Raw genomic sequence first — 23369 nt, 5'->3', positions numbered from 1 at the left:
CCTCTGACACTGACGAAGAGGTTTTGATGGCGTGGTTATGTGTGTTAGGAAGACAGACTGGGAGAAGTGTTGAAAAGTAAAAGAAAAGTGAATGCAAAGATATACAGGAAGGAAGTTTAGCTATGAAGAAGCAGAAGAAAATACAGCATAAGCTGGTAGCAAGAAAGCTGTGAGGAATTTAGGGAGGTTTTCTTGTTTGATTTGTAATTGGAATTAGAAAAGCACGTGTTTGTACTGATCCTGTAGAGAGACAAAAGGTGATGATATGGATGTTCCACAACTATTCCAGATTCAACATTTCCAATACTGAGTTCATCACCCCACCGCATCCTCCTCCCTGAAGTCCACCTGTCCTGATCTCATCTCTAAATCCATTTAGAGAAGCTCCATTGACTGTACCTAGATCGCTTCTCCCCTGGCATTTCAATAGCAGTCCATCACTAAATGCTATAAAATTTTCCTCCTCAATTATAAAAATCCTTCTCTTCTTCCCCATCCTACTGCCAATGTCCTGATTCAGTCAGTTGCTGGGTAATGTCACAGATTCTATCTGAACTCTCTGGTTTTACTGTATTATTGACAAATCACTCTCTAACACATGTCAATCACCTGCTTAAAATCCTCTGATAGTTTCCCAACAATCAAACCTAATTCCTAAGCTTAGTTTCTTTGGCTATCCCACCAAACAATAGTCCTACTTTACTAGTATATATTATACTACTTTAAATCTTGAACTCTTGGCTGAAACTGTCCCTATTTGACCTTATTGTTATTCTTCTTTAAAAATTAGGCTCAGCTTTTTTCTCCCCCTGGAAGTTTTTGCCTCTTCAATTTCACTATCCCGAACCCTTCCTCTCTATGCTCTTGTGGTAGGCAGAATCTTGAAATGGTACCCCCACATTTTTCTGCCTAATTCCCACGACGATGAATATGATGAGAATTCACTCAAGGCCTGATTATGTTAATTAATAAAAGGGATTTTGCAGATGTAATTAAGGTTACTAATTAGTTGACTGTGAGTTAATCAAAGGGGAAATTATCCAGGTGGGGCCTAATCTGATCACAAGAGGCCTTGAAAAGCAGAGTTTTCTCTGGCTGGTGGCACAAGAGGAAGTCAAACATGAGAAGAATTCAACACACACGTACACGACACTGGTGACCTGAAGATGCAGGGGGAAGGGGAGTGCACATGATAAGCAGTAGGGGAGGCCTCTAGAAACTGAGAGAGGTCCCTGACTGATAACCAACAAGGAAACAGAAACATCAGTACTACAACCACAAGGAACTTAATTCTGCCAAAAACTTGAATGAACTGGAAAGTGGATTATTCCTGAGACTTCCATATAAGAGCCCAAACTGGATGATAACTTTATTTTTGGCCTGGTGAGACCCTAAGCAGAGAATCCAATTAAGCCTGCCCAGACATCTAACTTAACAAACTCTAATATAATAAATGGATACTGTTTTAAGTTTGCTAAATTTGTGGTGACTTGTTACACATCAACTGAAAACTAATACAACCCCATAGTTATAGAGCCATACTTAAACTGACTCCCTTGCATTTCATTAGTTTGTAAGCTGCTTAGGATATAAATCATGTTTAAATGATGTTTGTATTCCCAGCATCTAGCATAGTACTTGACACATGGGTGGGGAGGTACTCAACAAATATATGTTGACCATCTGAAAGGGTCAGACGAGCAAACACTAAGATAGAGTTAGGAGTGCTAGGAGTTTATTGACATGGGGAAGGATCAATGCCTGTGAAAGCTAAAAGATGGGAGAAGCTGAATGGGACATGGAAATATTTCAGGCTTCACTTCATATTCAAAACAGGGATATGAGTCTGAAACTCCAACCCAGGGATATGAGTCTGAAACTCCAGAGCAATGAGTAGCCTTCAGAGAAGTCCCATATTGGACAGAAATTACCAAACCCACCCCTCCACTTGTTTAGTCACGGACCAGGGCTGCCTAAGAAGACTATTACCTTGGCTTGAAAGCTGAGGTGGGTTCTACAGGTGCCCAAACTGGAAGCTGTCAGCTTGCAAGTTCTTTCCTGCAGGGAGATCTAAGCAATGCCCCTCCACAGCCACGACACTGTATAAAAGGCCACTCTCTCTTAAGTAAAACAGAACAAGCTTTACTCATCAAGCTGGAACTGTAAGGTTTCCTTCCATGAAGAATGCAATAAAAATGAAGGACTAAAAAATGGCAATCTTCACACCTTTAAAATGTAGTTACAAATCAATCATTATTTTACAACAAAAGTTGTAATGATTATACTTGCTCATAATATAGATGGTTGTTGTGGTGTGTGTGTTTTTTCAGAGCAGAGAATTATTAGTTAATTATAATTAAATTGAAACTTCCTCAAGGTTTTGGCAAAGTAAATATTTCCACCTCAAGGGCGTATGTTTAGCTAAGACAATAATTGGGTTTAATAAACACCGAAGATAATTTTTATAGGAGTTTGGTTTTCTTGGCATCACTGAAATGAAATTTTAAAGAGAAAACTCTATTTTCTTAGATTGTTCTGTCTGAACTCATATATCTTTGATCTTAAGGCTATCTTTCTCATTTGTTTCAATGACTATTTAGAATTAAATTAGTGTGAATTTCAAGCAAAACCATTGAACGCTTCCATTATCATTTCACAAATGTCAAAAAGAATTAGAGGTTGTTCTTTGTTTTAAAGAAGACTGTTTTAGAGGAAAGGACATTTGGCAATGTACTAAAGGAAGAGTCATTTTCAAAGACAGCTGACAAATCCTATTTTTGATGACTCTCATATTTGAGAGTATTGACATGACATCATTGAAAATATGATAATTAAGTATATATTTTCCCAAAGTTCTACAGCCTTGTTTATGCATATGAGTGTAAAAATTCCCAATACAAACTATTCTCAGAAATATAGTTTTAGACTTAATTATATTAATGGCATTTTTACAGCCATTATCCTGGATAAGAGTTAATGTCTTCTGATACTCTTGGTGATATTGGTTTTCTGCCATTAACATCTCCCCACCCAACTTCTGACTTGGGGAAATTACAACATATCCTATTTTCCATATTCAGTTTTAGTTGTATCACATTAGATTTAAATACATGAGCATAAAGTTTTACTGGTAGTTTTTTAATTATACAATTTTAGAGGTATAACAAATCTAATAAAAATTCACCTTTAATCTCATTTACCAGAATTCATTCTAATTCCAACTTCAATTTGCTACTTTTCTACTAATTAGCAAAAAAAAAAAGTTAATTTAAAAGTAAATCTAACACTTTTCCATGTCCATCATCAATAGTGAAGACAGAAGCCCAAAGCTCTGCAGGCCCTTGGCAAAAACCTCATGCTCATACTGCCTTCACATCTACCACATTTCCTTAATTTTTTTACTCTCCACCTCTGATGACTACATCAGTGTTTTTTCCCTCAAACCTCCTGTGTGCTCTCTCTCAGATGATGGGCTTATTTCATTTCATTTAGAAGAGCAAGGCCATCAGAAGGGGTTTTTCAACATGCTCCCATTTCCACATCTACCAACCTGCCTTCTCCCCCACTGCTACTGATGAATATCTCTTAGCTCCTCCACAAGCCAAACCTTCCACTGGTGCATTGGCTTTTTCCCCTCTCATATTCTCAAGGACATAGGCTCACAAGTTTCCCCTTTCCCATCAGAGCAATGACTCTCTCCACTAAATCATTCGCATCAGCATGAAAATGCAATGTTTTTATCTTTCATCTTAAAAAAAAAAAGTCTTGTTGAACTCACAACCTCTTCCAGCAAATGCTTTTTTCAATAAGAAAACTCCTAAAAGCATATAATTATCTTCCTTGTCTACTTTCCTCTCTTCCTCTTCAATCATGATTTCACTATACTGAAATAGCTCTGGTGACAGTCAGCATTGTTAAATCAAATAATCAATTTTCAGTTCCCAGCTTAACCTATAAACAGCATCTGTCATGGCTGACACTTTCTCAGACACCTTCTTCACTTGTATTTTAGGGAGTTCCTCTTTCGTGGCTCTCCTCCTATCACACAAGCTGTCTTATCTCAGTGTCTGCTCTCTTCCATATTTCTAATGTGACTGAAGTCCCTAGATATAATTTCCTTTCTATCTACACACACTTCTTAAAATATCTCATCTATTCTCAATGCTCTAAATGCCATGCAAATTCTGAGAAACCTCACAATTATTCTGTCCAGATCTCTTTCACAAAACTCCAGACCGTATGTCCAATTGCTTCCTCCCCATCTATACTTGGATATCTAATGGGAATTCTCACATTTACCATGTATAAACTCAATCCTGATCTCCTCCCTTCATGAAAATTGATCTTCCCTAAGTCTTTCACAATTTAGTCCATGGCAATCTCGTTTTTCTACTTGTAGCCAAAAAAACTTGGAGTAACTTTGATTCTTCTTTCTTTCACACTCCCCATCAAACCACCTTCAAATTATATTCAGAATTGCTTCCCCAACTATAAAACAGGGGTATTGAATGAGGTTCCTTCCAATTGAGAAAGCTCATCTCATTTCTTTCCCCCATGTCTTATTTTATTTAAACAAAACTTCAAAAACTATTACAGGTCAAATAGTTGGAAAAGGCTATACATTTCCTAACTATTATAAAAGCGTAAGGAAATGTCCCCCTAACTGAAGAAGAATAAATGATATAAATTAAAACAGACCTAGTATAGGGACTTATTTATGCCAACAAATTAAAAATGTCTCTTCAGATGTTATCTACCCTCAGTCCAATGTTATACGCACAGGACTACATCTATATATATAAAAGTCTAAGTGACTGTTATGACCGGTTGACTGAACGACCAGTAGACGGGTCGCTATGACGTGCACTGACCACCAGGGGGCAGCCGCTCCAAGATGGCCCCGATCAGCCCCAATCGCCAGCCAGGCCGAGGAACCCATCCATGCATGAATTTGTGCCTGCACACTTGGAGGGTAGCTTTCAGAAGCTGAAGACATTCACTACAACCTTTAGTAAGTCCATTTGTTCATAAAAACACCATTTTTTTCTTTCTCCATCCTTGAGAGCATTCTTCTCTCCTTGTGTTCTATGTAACCTGGCTTTATATTTTAGTTTCCCCACTTTGTGGTCCCTGGGTACCTATTGTCTTTCTAGAATACAGCAGCAGTTGCATATAAGTAATCAATTTGTTTGGAGCTCCCCCAACATCTTGTGAATTCCATCATGAGGGCCCCTGTAGGGCTTACCTGCCTTTTTTAATAAGAAGTAATAACTGGCATCACTAATCGGCAGTTTCAGCAATCTTCAGTGACCCACTTTCTCTCTCCCTTTCATTCACACAGAATTATGAGTATTCATTGTCCATAAGACTTTAAGTCAATATAGTCAATACTTTACAACTCTTAACCAAATCAATATTAGAGGCTTGTACAACACAGTAGTGCATTTTCTCTTGCCCAAGAAACTTTCATTTCCTATGAGAGCGAAAGAATGAAGAATTTTATATAATCAATATCTCAGATGTTGAATTTCTTTCATCCTTTCAGCTCTAGAGAAGAGACCATGTTAGTTATAACCATCATATAAACTTTTATAGGGTTTTCCTTTCACTAGCTTAATAATAGATTAAATTTCTAAACTATCCAAGAGAAAAAGACTCAAAGTTTTCAAAAGTTCAGCTTAGTTCTAACTGCAGTCACAGGCACAAGCAAATTGATGCCACTGCAAAGGAAATGCATAGAGACCAATTAGAAGGAAAATCTAAGGATGAACATGGCCACAAAAAAAAAGCTTTAATTGAAGTTAATCTCACATTAGAGAAAACCATTATGTGAACAAGGAAAATTAAAACAGTCATTAACAATGCAGGTATGTTTGACAAGTGCCTCTTAGCCTTTCAAGCAATGCAGACCAGTCCTGCAAAATCTATTTGTACCTCCTCCATTCCACGGTGCCACTTAAAAAGAAAAAGAAAAATTGTGTTTGAAGATTAAAAGGATACACTGCTAATTCTAGATTACTGTATTTCTCAATTTCACCCTACAAACTTTTGTGGAATTAATAAAATTGAGGATCTAAGGAAAGTGTTTCATTGATTTTAGAGAGAGAGGAAAGGACAAGGAGAGAGAAATTTAAATAAAATTGATCTCCTGCACACTTCCTACTGGGGATCAAACCCATAACCTGAGCTTGTGCCCTGACTGGGAATCGAACTGGTGACTGCTTGGTGCCTGGGATGAAGCTCAAACAACTGAGCAACACCAGCGGCATGAGAAATATTTTTAATTGCTGAAAACTAACTCACCTGTCTCTAATGCCTCAAATTCTCCCAACACTTCTGCAAAATATAGACCGTTTTTTCCATGCCTACTAAATTCAAAACCTTGTACTAGATACATTACATACATTATTTCAGTTAAATATCACAGAGACACTGAGAAGTATGCATTATTGTTCACATTTTATGGAGTAGGGTACCAAGGGTCAGAAACCTTAAGACAATTTTAACCCAAGGCTGCACAGCTAATTAGTGAGAAAGCTCAGATGCAAACTTTGGTCTATCTCACTCCACAGTGGATGTGCTTTCTACTGATCTGCATAAGAATGAGTCACAATTGAGATTCAAGGAGAGGTAGCCTTTTAAAAAAATGTTTCACTACGGGGAATTGGAAATATCTTGGGAAGACTATATCTGAAAAAGAACCTCTTGCTTTCTGAGATCACAGGGAAGGAGTGAAATTGACAAGAAGGTCAAAGAAAACTTTTCCAGGCCTAGCTGCTGAGGGGGCAGGAAATGTAATTAAGAGACTATCATGGCCTGGCCAGTGTGCTCAGTAGTTGAGCATCAACCCATGAAGCAAGAGGTTGCTGGTTTGATTCCTGGACAGGGCACATACCTGGGTTGTGGGCTCCATCCAAGTATGGGGCATGTAGGAGGAAGCCAATAGATGATGTTTCTCTCTGATCCATATTTCTAACTCTCTATCCCTCTCCTCTCCCATTCTTCCCTCTCTAAAAATCAATAAACACACACACACACACACACACACACACACACACACACACACACACAAAGAGACTGACATGTACATAGTACTTCAGAGTTCACATATTGTTTTATCATTGATGACCTCTCCAGGCACTCAGAATAGTCCTGAAGTGGTCAGGCTGTAATCATGACATACATTTTGAAATCACTATCAATTTTTGAGAACTTACCATGTACTAACTACTCTACTGGGAAATCATACTTTGCCATATTATTTCCTCCCAACACTATATAGACAAGAAGAAATTCAAGTGTGATTTTACTTTCCTTCAAATTGAAAAACTAGCAAACTAAAATCAAAGCACAAATAAATGAATAAACAAATAAATAAATTAGAAAGAATAGTGGCTTTATTGATTTGCTATGTGAAAGCAGCTCCCTATTCCGGTCACATTCCTGGCCGTAAGCACTATTAACCTAAAAAATAAAAGGTCAAAATGAGAGGCAACATGCATTCATTTGAGATCCAAAAGAATAGCTATTCAAGAAGCGCTGATTCGGGCAGAAACTCAGTGTTCTGATTTGGAGGCAAAGGCAAGGGGTATTTATGAGAAAGGAAAGGGAAATGCATAAATAGAAGAAAGGAATTTCCATATATGCAGATAAGCTAACATAGTGATGCTAATTCTAAAGACTGTCTTTAAATTTCAGTTTGATAGTTATAATGTCTGCTTTCTTGTTATCTTCGCAAATAATTGTTTGGGATACAATGCTGCTTTTGGCCTAGTCCAGAGGTTTGATAAGACGTGCAAGGCAGTTCCGCAGGATGGCAGCTCTGACCCCAGTTTGAAGTGGCTCTGTTTATATGATTTTTCACAGTACCTTCTATATCAAATTTCTGGGTTGCCAGTGAAAGAAAAGGCTTGATTTCACATCTAAAATTATAGTTAAATCAATAGCATCTGTGTTTGTTTCCTATAACTGCTATAACAAATTTCTTTAGGCAACACAAAATTCTTATCTTACAGTTCCAAAGGTCCAAATGGGCCTTCCTGGGTATATCAAGGTGTCAGCAGTGCTGCGTTTCTTTTGGAAACTCTAAAGAAGAATCTATTTTCTTGCCTTTTCCAGCCCCTAAAGGCCACCTGCAGTCTGGGCCTCATGGTCCCCTCTTCCATCTTCAAAACCAGCAGTGTGGCATCGTCATCCAATCTCTCTCTCTGACTCTGATCGCCACTCTTGCCTGTCTTTTCACCTTTTAAGGATTTATAGATGAAATGTGGAAATTAAACTGAAATGCATTGTTTTCTTCTGGGCAGGATGCAAAGGTGATTTCCAAGGTCTTTGTCCAGGTGGATTCAAAGAATGAAGCTACGGGCAAAAACTAGCAAACTAAGGTCGTGTAGGAAAAGGTGGAAATTTGTTGGGAAATAAGCACAGACTCCCAAGTGGGGAGGGGGAGAGACCCACTAAGTCCCTCTTCTCTAAGGTTTATAAAGGCTGCAGTTCTTTGTGTCCTGATATCCCCTCTGATGGGTCACTATAGCAGCCTCAGAGCTCAAACCCCACATGGGGTCCCCCTCCTTTTCTCGCTTTTTTTTTTTTTCTATTTCCTGTGGCCTTCCCCTTTATTCTGTGAATGAGTATATTTCTATCCCTTTATTCTGTGAATGAGTGTCTTCCTCTCCCTTTATCTGCAAATGTGTACCTTTTGGCAGCTCCCAGCCCCCTTATTCTGTGAATGTTTGCCTTTTGGCAGCTCCCAGTCCCCCAGCTTTGCAGCCCTGCAGTTCTCCCCCATGAACTTTTTAAATTCTAAAACTCCCTAAACCTGCCTATTTTACCCCTAAAAACTCCTTTTGCAGATAATACTGGGCCCACTCAGGTAATTCATGAATAGCCTCCCCTTCTGAAAGTCCTTAATTCAATCACATCTACAAAGTTCCCTTTCCCATGTAACCTGCCATAGTCACAGGAGCCAGGGATGGGGAGGTGTACACCTTTGGCAGGACATTATTATGCCTACTAGAGCATATTTGTCTGAGATTTATAGTCACTGATCTGGAAATAGAGACTTTATAATAGAGAGTTTCAAATAAAAGGTGGAATTGCCTCTTTTGTATAAAAAAATATGATAAAGCATGTTTGAATATCAGTTAATAAAGTTCTTAATATATAATTCCAAGGAATAAAATTGTTTAACTTGACATCTAAGAAATAGTTCACATTGGGCTACATTATAATACAATAAACCAAAACTTTTTTGATGAGGGTAGAAGTAAATGCTACTAAAATAAAATAAATATTATAAAATGTAAGGTCAAAGACATGACGGGTGAGGGTAAAGGGCATCTATGCTACCATAAATGACTGACCAGCTTAATTTTATACTCCTCTGCCACTATCTGGGTGACTGTAGGTAAGCTACTTAAGAAATATGTGCTTCAGTTTCTCATATGTAAAATTGAGGCACAGATTTCTTTTTAAAAAATGCTTTTATTGATTTTAGAGAGAAAGGAAAGGAGAGGAAGAGAAACATCTATGAGAGAGAAACAACATTGATTGGCTGCCTCCTGCACGCCCCCTGCTGGGGATTGAGCCCACAACCCCAGCATGTGCCCTGATGGGGAATCAAACTGGTGACCTCTCGATGCATGGGTTGACACTCAACCACTGAGCAACACTGGCCAGATTTTTTAAGTAACTTACCTATAGTTTCTCACATGTAAAATGGAGACTGTCTCAACATCACAGCTACATTTTAGGGTTGTTGTGAGGATTAAAGTTCATGCCTCTTAAGTACCTATCACAGGGCTTTGTCCATAGCAGTTGTTAGGGAAATGGTAATGACTCTATTTCTACTTCTTTTAGCTTTATTATCATTACACAAGGAACTCCCCATACAAGGATTGTTTTTCCCATCATATAAGTACAGCATTTATATTCCTGAGTGAATCCAGCTTTAGGGGAGTTCCTATAGACCTGTAACTCTTTTCATGATAATGCTTTACTGGTACAAATTGCTTTATGAATTGCACAATAACAAATAAAGAAATGGCCAAGTTTTGATAATTAAATTACATTAAGCTCCAAATGTCATAATCACAATACTGAAAATAGATAACAGTGGAATGCAAATTCAGTGAAAAAAAATACTGACAAACAGATTTGCTGCCTACTTGCTATCACCCAGGACTTCAATAATATTCTGATTTGAATTAAAGGTCAGTTTAATAAAGATCTCTATATAGATATTACAATGTAAATATAATTACTAATCTATTTTTCTAGGTTCTTCAGGTCATTAAGTAGTTACTGACACAACCTCCCCAAGTCAGCATTTGAAATAAAAAGGTTGCTGATCATATACAAATTACTTCAAATCTCAATGAAGCTATGGTACGCAGAGCATATTTTTTGAAAATTGCATGCTTCATATTAAGCACACTAGAGGCCCGGTGCATGAATTCATGCACCGGTGGGGTCCCTCAACCTGGCCAGCAATTGAGGCCTATTGGGGGGCTGGCCAGAGGTAGGGACCCCAGGAAGTTGGCTGGCCAGCACCCCCTGATCAGAGCCTATCGGGAGGGTCTGGCCAGCAGGAGGGAGGGACCGTGGGAGGTTGGCCAACCGGGGGGAGGGGCTCCCCCATTGGGGCTGATCACAGGAGTTGGCTGGTGGGGAGGAGGGGCCATGGAAGGTTGGCTGGCTGGGGGGAAGGGGCCACAGGAGGTTGGCCAGTCGGCCCCCCTTATCGGGGCCAATCAGGGGGGCATCTGAGGGGAGGGGCCACGGGAGGTTGGCTGTGGGAGCACACTGAACACGAGGGGGCAGCTCCTGCATTGAGCGTCTGCCCCCTGGTGGTCAGTGCACATCATAGCGACTGGTAGACTGATAGTTCTGGTCATTCTGCTGTTTGGTCACTGGGCTTTTATATGTATATATAAAATAGAGGCCAGGTGCACAAAATTTGTGCACTGGGGAGGGGGGGTGTTCCTCAGCCCAGCCAGCACCCTCTCCAATCTGGGACCCCTCAGGGGATGTCCGACTTCCGGTTTAGGACAGCCCTCTCACAATCTGAGATTGCTGGCTTCTAACCACTCACCTGCCTGCCTGCCTGATTGCCCCTAACCGCTTCTGCTGACCTGATCGCCCCCAACTGCCCTCTCCTGCTGGTCTGATCGCCCCCAACTTCCCTCCCCTGAAGGCCTGGTTGCCCTCAACTGCCCTCCCCTGCTGGCTTGTTTGCCCCCAACTGCCCTCACCTGCTGGCATGGTCCCCCCCAACTGCCCTCCCCTGCCAGCCCGATTGCCCCAACTGCCCTCCTCTGCAGGCCTGTTCACCCACAACTGCCTTCCCCTGATGGCCTGATTGCCCACAACTGCCCTCCCCTGCTGGCCATCTTGTGACAACATGGGGTTGGCCATCTTGTGGTGGCCATCTTGTGACAACATGGGGGTGGCCATCTTGTGACGATGTGGGGGCAGCCATCTTGTAACAACATGGGGGCGGCCATCATGTGATGATGTGAGAGTGTGAGGGCCAACTAGGCTTTTATTAGTATAGATGGTTCCTAGAACACTGGGGTTTTAACATTTTTGTGAAATTGGATTTTGAGGGATTTACGATGGGAGCCTTTAGCTATCTACAACTCTTTAGTTTTTGAAGTTGGAAAAAAACATTAAAATAAGACGAATGTGAAATGGCAAGTGCCTTTATGTGAGGTCTTTGCAGAAGGATGTCGTATTAAATGAAGTTAATCAATTTTTACTATGTACCAATAGTTTTGATAAATGTCCAGAAGGCTTTTGGAAGGTAAACAAGATGAAAGGAACAAAAGCTGAGTGATCATTTTATCAAGGGACCCTTGGTTCATTCTGTAGTTCAATTTAGGCAAGTCAATATCAGAAAACTCAAAATACTATATAGAACTCCTCCTCAAAATTCATTTCATCTCTCATCCAACAGCATATCCTAATGTGTATTTCATCATATTTCTGAAGTGAGATTTCTCTTGTTTTCCCATCCAATAAAAAACACTACTGAGCCTACTCTAGTCTAGATGACCTTTAATATATTATTTAATACACAGACAAGTGTCCTGTGTATAATAGGTCTGCTGAAAATTTGAATTGGTTTATACAGACTATTTTCTGAGCATCTATAATGTATTATGACCTGTGCTAAGTTTTGAGGAGAAAACAATGAACCAGACAGATATAGTTCCCAGATACATGGAATTTATTATCTTCCTATAGAAACAAATAATAAACAACTAATTATCCATTTCAAATGTGATAAGCATTGTGAATCAGAACAGGGCACCATGAGAGCTTTTAAGAGATTTGATTTAGTGGGGCCTCAGAGAATGGGAGGATGAGCTGATTTTGAAGGATGATCAGAATTAATAGGACAAAGGAACGGAAATAGGAATAGTGGACAGAGGGCTGTTTAAGCTGAGCAATAGGCCCCAGAGTAGCTTGGAGAGTTGAAAGTCTGTGAACTGAGAGAAAACCAGAATGGATGCAGCCAACAGTGAGGAGGGAATGCATGAGGCAGAGGGACAAATTGGCAGAGGATAGATCATCCCGGTTTAGAAGTCATATCAAAGATCTATTTTACTTTTATGCTAACAACAATGAGAAACCATTGAAAGGTGTTGAACAACATAGTGATGTAATAGACATATGTTTTTAATAGATCATTTTGACTGCTATGTAGAAAATGGATTAATAATTATTAATGAAATATTTATTTCTCAAATATTTATAAATTTTCCACACAATGTAGCAACAGCAATCAAAAGGAAAATGAATGCAAAAGTTTAACAAATAAACACCAATAAGCCTGAGTTCAGAAAGTGCAACTATGTATTTTGATAGAATATCAAAAAAAATTGATTCAAATTACTATCTCTGTTTTACCAATAAAATACAAATACCAAGCCAATACCCATCTCCTCTGTTTTATCCATTAAGTCATCCCAAGCACTTATGACTATGGTTGGCAACAGAAAAATCCTCAATAAATACTTACTAAATGCTTGAGTAAACTAAAAAAATTGTTTCCATTCACTTTACACCTATGGTAATTACATTCACCATTATCCTTATGAGTAGAAGCCCGATGCATGAAGATTCATGATAGAATGGGCCTTCCTTTCCCTGGCTGCCAGCATCGCCTTTCCACTCCGGCCCAGCCCCGGAGCCACCTCTTTCCGCTCCAGCCCCGCCTTCCCACACTGCCCAGAGGCCCTGATAGACAACGACACAGGCGTTCCACCCCACCCCTGGTCACTTGGCACCTGTGTATGCAAATTAACCACCATCTTTGTTGGGTTAATTTGCATATCACTTCTGATTGACTGGTGGGCGTAGCGGAGGTATGGTCAATTTACATGTTTGTCTATTATTAGGTAGGATGATTTTCATAAGTATTATCTTTCTATAAATTCTTTCTCTTGCCGAAACCAGTTTGGCTCAGTGGATAGAGCATCGGCCTGCGGACTCAAGGGTCCCAGGTTCGATTCCAGTCAAAGGCATGTACCTTGGTTGCAGGCACATCCCCAGTAGGGGGTGTGCAAGAGGCAGCTGACGATGTTTCTCTCTCATCGATGTTTCTAACTCTCTATCCCTCTCTCTTCCTCTCTGTAAAAAATCAATAAAATATATTTAAAAAAAATTCTTTCTCTTCTACCATTCCTCCAAATTTAAGGCAAAAGAAGTTAGTTGGGTTCAGTGACAAGATGAGCATAGTGCTAAGTGGTGTCAAATAATAATGAAATAATAGTCCAAAAGATGATAAAATAGGGGAGCATGAGATACAAAAAAATGTGTTATCATGGGGCATTAAATAATGTATCTAAAGAGGGTCAGGCCCCAGTAGGTCTTGGTAGTTTTCACGCTGCTGTATCTTCCCAAAAATTAATATGTTGAAATCCCAACCCTCCCAGTGATACTATTGGGAGGTGGCGACTTTGAGAAGTGATTAGGTGATGAGGGTAAAGTCCTCATGAATAGGATTGGTGCCCTTATTAAAGAGGCTCTGGAGATCTCCCTTGCCCTTTCAGTCTAGTGGGGTTACAGCGAAAAGACAGAAATCTAGGAATCGGGTTCTCACCAGACACTGCCAGTGCCATGATTTTGCACTTCCCAACCTCTAGCACTGTGAGAAATAAGCCACTTAGTTTTTAGAAACCACCCAGTGTTTATAAGCCACTTAGTTTGTGGTATTTATGTTATAGCAGCCTGAAAGGGGCTAAAACACATCATCTCTGTCTTTAAGTGTTTATATTGAAAAGTCTGTGTTAAAGATGTTCAGCTGAGAGAGTACTTATACATCCACTATAACAAAATAACCAAGGCGTCTCATGGGTGCTGATTTAGTAGCATTATGGAAAGCATATAGAAAAATAAAGTGTCCAACATCATTAGCCTGGTTGAGCAGCTCTGCACTTCCCACTTTTCCCTGCATCGACTCTGAACACCTTTTTTGTAATCAATGTTTGTTCAATCAGCCAGGAGAGATAGGTTCTCAAGCATGTGCAGCCCATACACATATACACACTCTCAATAAACACACACACACCTTTACACACCCACACACAGAGAATGAGGCGATGAATGCGCATCCACTTTGAGTGGATGTGGAGGGTGCATGTTTGAGAGGTCAGTTGGGACCCACTGGACGGCCACCTATGGAAATTAGAGCAGTTCCCATCCTCAGAGACCAGCTTCCAAGGCACCTTATACCCCAGAATTCTATGAAAAGAGAAACTACTATTCAAAAGTGGGACTAGATAAAGACATTTTGGATATATAAGGACTCAGAATGTTTGTACCTGAGAGATATTTTATAAAAGAATTATTGGAGTAACTGGAAGAATGAAGCCAGGAAATTTATTAGAATTCAGAATGTAACAGTAGGTTAATTACTCAGTGTTATTACAAAGTTTAAATACGTAATGAATATTAAAACATTTAACATGTGTGTACATGGGGGACGGGGAGAATTGCCTGAGGTGAGAGTGGGGCATGGAAGTGGAAATTAAAAGATGCAAACACATCTTAGTTTATGTCTTTTAGATATATAATAATTCGTATCTATATTTTAAAAAGAATGTTTGAATATTTCTGCTAATGTAACAAATATTAGTAGAACAAAAATAGAAGTGTTATTTTCAATTTAGAAAACACACACAAAAAATTTTTTAAAAAATATGATGCATCTAATAAAGTCTAGGAATAAAGACAAAAGAAACAAAGAGATACCATGGAATAGAAAATACAAAGCAAGATGGCAGGAATTTCAGTGGACACAGTAAATATAAATATACTCTTTTAGAAGACATTTTCAAATTTGTTAAAACAAACTAGTTATGTAACCATATTCTGTACTAAAATGTCACACCTTTTACAAAAAGGATGTGAAATCTAAACTACATAATAAACAAACAAAACTAAAATAGACTCATAGGTACAGAGAGAGAACTGGTGGCTGCCAGAGGGGAGGTTTTGGGGAACTGGGTGAAAGAGGTGCAGGAACTAAGAAGCACAGATTGGCAGTTACTTCACAGGGATGTAAAGTACACCATAGGAAATATAGTCATTACTGTTGTGATAACTCTGCATGGTGCCAGTGGGGAAGGCTATGTAAAGTATATGACTGTCACTCTAACCACTGAGTAGTGTACCTGAAACCAATACATAATACATTTTTTTAATTTAAAAAAGAACACATGAAAGTTGAAAATAATGGCAAATGTTAGCAAAATAAAGCTGAGTTGACAAAATAGCACACAAAGAAATCAAAGCAAAAGTTTTACACAGCTTCCAAGCTCATTGACAATATAGAGTCTGCCCTCCATTGCCGTGAGTTCTGCATCCATGAATTCAGCCAGCTCTGATCAAAAATAGTTGGAAAAAAATTACAGAAAGTTGATACCTAAACAATACAGTATAACAACTATTGACATAGCATTGACACTCTTAGTAATCTAGAGATGATTTAAAGATGTGCATGGGTTATATGAAAATACTACACAATTTTATGTAAGGTACTGGAGCATCCACGGCATTTGGTATCCCTAGGTATCCTGGAACCAACCAGCCACAGACACCAGGAGACAACTGTATCAGTAAATCAGCAATCCTATAAAAATCATAAATTTGAAGCATCTTACAATGTACATTCAATGTACATAAGGGAAGAATTGATATTCTAAAGGATAAATAGATATATCAATAGTTCACAGTAGGAGAATAAAACACATCTCAGTTAGAAACCAACAGACAAAATAGAAACAAATATTAGCACAGGAGATTGTAATAACATTTTTAAGAAATTTGATCTTATACTAACACACACACACACATACGAGAATTGAAAAAAAAAGTAACACATTCTCTTTTAGCCCATTTACACACAAAAATGATTTTGTATTGGGCTATAAAGAAAATCTTAACCAGTTTCAAAAAATGGTATCTTAAAAGGCTTATTCACTGGCTATATTAGAAAAAAAATTAGAAATCAGCAACAAAAAATAGCAAGAAAAATGCATACATCTTAAAATTAAAACCCACATTAAGCTTGATGGAATCCACTCCATCCTGCCTGGAATATAATTTCTCTGTCCACAGTATATGCTGCCCATCTGTTAGTCACGTATTGCCATCTCCGTTATCAGATAGACTGGCACAGTATCACAGGGCTCATGCTTAAGTCGCCTTATTTTACTTACTAATGGCCCCGAAGTGCACGAGTAGTGATGCTAGCAATTCAGATATGTCAAAGAGAAGCCATAAAGGGCTTCCTTTAAGTGAAAAGGTACAAGTTCTCAACTTAATAAAGAAAAAAATTATGCTGAGGTTACTAAAATCTAAGGTAAAACAGAATCTTCTATCCATGAAATAAGACATTTTAGTAGACAAAGAGAGAGATACCACATTCACATAACTTTTATTGCAGTATATTGCCATGATTGCTCTATTGATTTTCTCCTATTTTTTATGAGTATTATAAAAAAAGAACATGAGCTTTACATGTTCAATTTAAGTCTGAGTTCATTTTTGTATAAAATGTGAAGGTGTAAGACATACAGGGTGAGGAAAATACTGATTTACGGTTGCTCATATGGAAAATAATATAATACTTAAAAAATTAATATGAGAATAAACTGTGTTTTCTGTACTCACAACTGTAAACCTATTTTTGCTCTACCCTGTAGATCGAGGTTCTTTTTTAAAAATAATTTATGGATATCCAGTTGTTCCAGTACCATTTTTGAAAAGGCTATCCTTCCTTCATTACATTTATTTTGCATTTTGGTCAACAATCAGTTGGGCATACATTTGTGGGCCTATCTCCTGGATTCTCTCTTCCACTCCATCAAGCTATGTGACTATCCTTCCACCATTACCACACAGTCAAGACTGATGACACAAATATTAGATTTTTTTTTGTCATAGGTCCACAAGTCCCTGAGACTCTGCCAATATTTTCCAGTTTATTTGCTCTTTTTTTTTTCATATTGGGTAATTTCTATTGTTCTGTCTTCAAGTCCACTAATTCCTTTGTATCTCCTCACAATTCTGTTATTGAGTCAATTCACTTTCTTAAATTTTGGTTACTGTATTTTTAATATCTAAAATTTCCAGATTTCCATGTGGTTCTTCTTTATATCTTCTACTTCTTTCTGAAACTTTTTTAATTTCTCTGCTGAGAATTTAGTTAGCATGTTAGTAACTTCTCATTAAAGCATTTTCATGATCGCTGTTTTACTTTTTTCAATCATAACATCTGTCTGCTTGGTGTTGGCATCGATTGATTGTCTTTTCTCTTTCAGTCTGACATCTTCCTCATTCTTGCTAAAATGAATGATTTTTTAAATTGAAACCCAGACATTTGGATATTATGATATGAGACTCTTTATTTTATGTAAGTCTTCTGCTTTAGTTGACTTTCTCTGAAGCTACTCAAGCAGAGGAAAGACAGGCACTGACTTGTTACTACCAGGTGGAGGTAGATGTCTAGGTTCCCTACTCAGACTTCATTTCTATACAAGGTGGGTGCTTCTTGTCACAGTTTAGCAGGATTTGGATTCCATAAACCCAACAGGACAACACTGGTAACTCTCTAGCTGGGAGGGATATTGTTATTGTTATTGTTGTTGCTCCCCACATAACTTTCACTGACACTCTTTTCTACATATCAGGGTATTCATGCGAATCACATTAGAAAACCTTGAGCCTACCCAGCTGGTGCTGCTCAGTGGTTGAGCATCTACCCATGAACCAAGAGGTCACTGGTTTGATTTCTGGTCAAGACACATGCCCAGGTTGTGGGCTTAATCCCTAGTAGGGGGCATGCAGGAGGCAGCCAATCAATGATGTTGCTATCTCAGAAATGTTTCTCTCTATATATCTCTCTTCCTTCCTCTCTCTCTAAAACACAATAAAAACATATTTCAAAAAAGAAAAAAAGACGAGATCGGGTGCGTTCAGGGTGGGCTTGTCTCATTTTCGGTTCCTATAAGTGTATTCCTAGTATCACATGAGCTCACTCATCTAGGGGAAAAGATGAATAACATAGACTGAAGAACAAGAACAGCATTGATCAGACTGTCAGACCTCAGAGGGAAGGTAGGGGAGGGTGGGGACAAGGGAGATAGATCAACCAAAGGACTTGTGTGCTTACATATGAGCCTAACCAGTGATCACGGACAACAGGGGGAGGGGGGCTTGCGTGTGGGGTGGTTTGGGAAGGGAACGGGGGGAGGGGGTTGATGACAAATATGTGATACCTTAATCAATAAAGTAATTAAAAAAATGAAATTTAAAAAACAATTCCACTTTATAAGAGCATCAAAAATAAAATATTTATGAATAAAATTTTAAAAAGAAAAAAAAAGAAAAGAAAAGAAAAAAAAAAATCCTGAGCCACTCAAGTTCAAGCGGGAAAAAATCTCTCACTTGAGCCATGGTCTTTTGAATAGACCCTAAAATTATCTGAAAATCAAGTTACAGTGAACTCACTGCCAGGCAAGCATTATCCTGAGGCAGGTCTTAAAATATGCTAATAAGAATGTAAAAACACTAAATTTATTTTATATCCATAAGACTCATACTGGAATATTCATCTTCAGCTGTGGATTCCTATCTTAATGTTCAATTTAATGAAACCAAAGGCATCTGAATAAAATGTTGTGAAATTTGTAATAAACAACTGCTTGTCAAGACAATTTATTACTGTTTCACCATTTGCCTGGGGATGTAATTTTATGCAGTTTAGATGCAAACATCCAGAACTATCCTTCATTTCTGTAAGGACTAACTCTCTTTGCTCCTCTCTTGAGATGACTTTCTAAGCCCTGGGTCCCCAGAGCAGCTGTAAAAATTTGTAAGAAGCTGATACCCTCTTAACTGCTAACTTTTTAAAGACCCAGCAAGTCTGATAGATAACTAAGGAAAACCAACATACCTCAGGAAGTCTCTTCACTCCTCAGTGGACACAGGGTCCCAGGAAATATATGAGACTACCATTAACTATTACTCAGAACTAATTGCTGGGAATATTTATACCATCAACACTTATTTCTCTGGTCACCCACTTGCAACCTAACTTAGCTAAATTTCCTTTTACAAAAGCTGATGAAGATAGATTTCAGTCTTATTATCACTAGAATGTAATTTAGATTCAGCCTTTTAGCTAACAGGTACCACCTTTATACCAGGGAAAGAGGACATTGCTCTTGCCCTGCCCCACTCACTTGTTACACAAGTTGAGTAGTATGTGGGGCCCGGGGCCTAGACCCAACCATATTCATGCCCAAACTTTTGGACTATTCTCTGTGTATCTAGGACCTCACGATGTTCTCCCCAAATGGTCCAAACTTATTTCAAAAGTTGATTTTGGCTATCAGCTGGCACCTTGGCTAGGTTATCAGTCCAAACACCTCCATATGGCATCTCCATATGGTCTCTTCATCTCTTCACAGCATGTTGATTATGTTCAAAGAACCAGTTGTATTGCTTGTTATGCCCCAGCTTTGGAAGTCCAATAGTGTGACATCTGCCTTAGTCACAGGCAGGCCCAAATTCATGGAAAAGTTAACACAGATAATCCTCTCCCTTTGCCTCAACCTTTCAATGGGAGAAATGCTTATAAATATTATTTTAAAAGTACATGGAATAGGAGAACTTGTTGCAACCATTTTTGAAGTATATAATCTGCCACACATAGTATTAAAACTAAGGTGTTGCCCTAGCATGTTTGGCTCGGTGGATAGAGCATGGGCCTGCAGACTGAAGGGTCCCAGGTTCAATTCCGGTCAAAGGCACATGCCCGGGTAGCGGGCTCGATCCCCAGTGGGGAGCATGCAGGAGGCAGCCAATTAATGATTCTCTCTTATTGATGTTTCTATCTCTCTCTCCCTCTCCATTCCTCTCTGAAATCAATAAAAATATATTAAAAAACAAACAAACAAAAAAAAAAACTAAGGTGTCTATACTTATGCCTTCAAAATTCAAGGTGGAATGGTGTCTTCTATCTTAAGAATCTGTATTTGATATATAAACATTTTTTTCTGGTTTTAATGCTCAAGAGAGGATGTAGGGCTCCCATATCAAATACCCTTGGTTTATAAACAAATGTGATAGGTCAGAGAGGGTTTAAATAACTTGTCTACATTTAAATAGACTTTTAACCAATTCATAGCCCTTTAACTTCCAGTAGAGTTCTCTTCCTGTTATATACCCTGCTACTTTAAAATGCTTAAAATGCTATTGTCTCTCATTTATGATGGATCTGTAATGATGCCCACGTACATCCACTCTTTCTGAGAAACTTTAAAAATACAAGTGATGGCTTCCTTCTTTTTCTTTGTAAACTAATTTCATACAGCCCCATGTGAAAGTTGCAGAAACTTTTAAATACTGCAATAAGCATGCAGCTCAAGCAGGATCCTCAGGTGACATCTCCACTTATAGTAACAGTGGCATGCAATGCAAAAACATAATTACTCTAAATTTGTTTTTAGACATTTAGTGACCTTAAGAGTTCAGAGTCTATAATGTTCCTCTCATCCAGTACTAATCATTGAGATTTCATAAGTTGAATGATGACAAATTTCCACTCAGTTGTTGTCAAAGGTTGAATAAGTATATTAAGGCACTTTCTTTTAGTGTGTCTCATATATTTTGGAGAGCAGTGTCAAAGTCTAATTTTAAAGGTGTTCATTTATCAACAGAATATGTTTTAAAGTCTAATTTCTGAAAATAGTGATATATGAGTATTGAATGCAGATAAAAATCTATTAACATGTAATACTGCCTTTGGTCTTTCAAAGGCAACATGCTACTTCTCGCTCAGAGCTGTGCATTTAATGGGCCTGTGCATTTAATAAAATATGATCTACAAATATTTTATTCAAAAATTGATAAAATTAAATAAAAATCTAATAGCTGACTGTAATCATTGCATATGCATTGCTGTTTACCCATAAACATTGGACTATTAACATATTTTTAGAAAATGTTATCAAAAATATAAATTTTATTTATATTATTTACTTTAAATAAAACAGATGCAAAAAATACCAGCCTATACCATTATAAAACCCAATTATGTAATTAAACATCAGTTAGTCAGTTCCACATCAGACTAATTTTTTAACTGTAAACCAAATTTTAAAAATTAATTTACTTCATGGAGAAAAAACCATCTATCTGTATCTGTGAACCATTTATGCCACAAAAATAGGCTTAAAATATTTAAGAGGAAAGAAATTATAGTGAGTTGATTTCTCTAAGTGAAAGTAAAAGCCAAATACAGATATTAAAACAACATAATCAGCCCTAGCCAGTTTGTCTCAGTGGATAGAGTGTCAACCTGCAGACTAAAGGGTCCCAGGTTTGATTCCGGTCAAGGGCACATGCCCAGGTTGCGGGCTCAGTCCCCAGTGGGGAGCATGCAGGAGGCAGCCAATCAATGGTTTTCTCTCATCATTGATGTTTCTGTCTCTCTTTCCCTCTTCCTTCCTCTCTGAATTTAATTTTAAAAAAATATTTAAAAAAACTCATAATCATCTGAGAGATGAAAATCATAACAACCATGAGGTACCATCTCACACCTGTCAGAATGGCTATCATCAACAAATCAACAACCGACAAGTGCTGGAGAGTATATAGAAAAAAAGGAACCCTCTTGCACTGCTGGTGGGAATGCAGACTAGTACAGCCACTGTGGAAAACAGAATGGAGTTTCCTTAAAAAATTAAAAATGGAACTTCCATTTGACCCAGTAATCCCACTTCTAGGAATATATCCCAAGAAAACAGAAACACAGTCAGAAAGAATATATGCATCCTTATGTTCATAGCAGCACAATTTACAATAGCTAAGATTTGGAAACAGCCTAAGTGCCCATCAGCAGATGAGTGGATTGAAAAACAGTGGTACATCTACACCATGGAATACTATGCTGCTGCAAAAAAATAAGGAATTCTTACCAGTTGCAACAGTATGGATGGAACTGGAGAGCATTATGCTAAGTGAAATAAGTCAGTCAGAGAAAGATAAATATCACATGATCTCACTCATTTGTGAAATATAATGAACAACATAAACTGATGAACAAATATAAAACCAGAGTCATAGAAGCATCAAACAGACTGTCTAACCTATGAGGGAAAGCAAGGGGTGAGGGGGTAAGAGATCAACCAAAGGTCTTATATGTATGCATATGAGCATAACCAATGGACAAAGATCGGGGGCAGGGAGTGGGGGAGGGCATGTGCTTGGGGTTGGGGACAGCCAGGGAGAGATCAATAGGAAAAAAAAGGAGACTTATGTAATACACTGAACAATAAAGAATTTAAATTAAAATTAAAAGTCAATGGAAAAATCCCCTCAGGTAAGGATTAACAAAAAATAAAAAAATAATAAAAAATGGATAATAAACATCTGGACTATATATCAATGTAATGTAATTAACACAAAATAACAAGAACATCCATTCTTACAATGGTGTATTATAGAAAGGCATTCTGAACCACAATTGGTTATAGTCCAAACTGACACATTTTAGGAAGAAAAGTCCCATTACTAATTGCTTGAAAAACATCCAAAACTTTTGATCAGGTAATTCTACTTTTGAAAGTCTGTTTTATGGAATTAAATTGAAAAAAAAAAAAAGAACAGAAATGTATTCCACCAGTATTTATTATTGCACTAGTGACCAGGTGCACAGATTCATGCACATTGAAAGGAAATTAATTAGAAGGTGGCCAGCAGGGCAGGACTGGGCAAGATGGACCAGACATGCCCTGGAGCCAACCTCCTGTGGGCCCTCCCCAGTGTCTGCGGAGTGAGCGGGGTCACTCCAG

This window comes from Cnephaeus nilssonii (assembly GCF_951640355.1).
Source record: "Cnephaeus nilssonii genome assembly, chromosome: 3".
In the NCBI taxonomy this organism is placed as follows: domain Eukaryota; kingdom Metazoa; phylum Chordata; class Mammalia; order Chiroptera; family Vespertilionidae; genus Cnephaeus; species Cnephaeus nilssonii.
Note: the sequence above shows the minus strand (reverse complement) of the source record.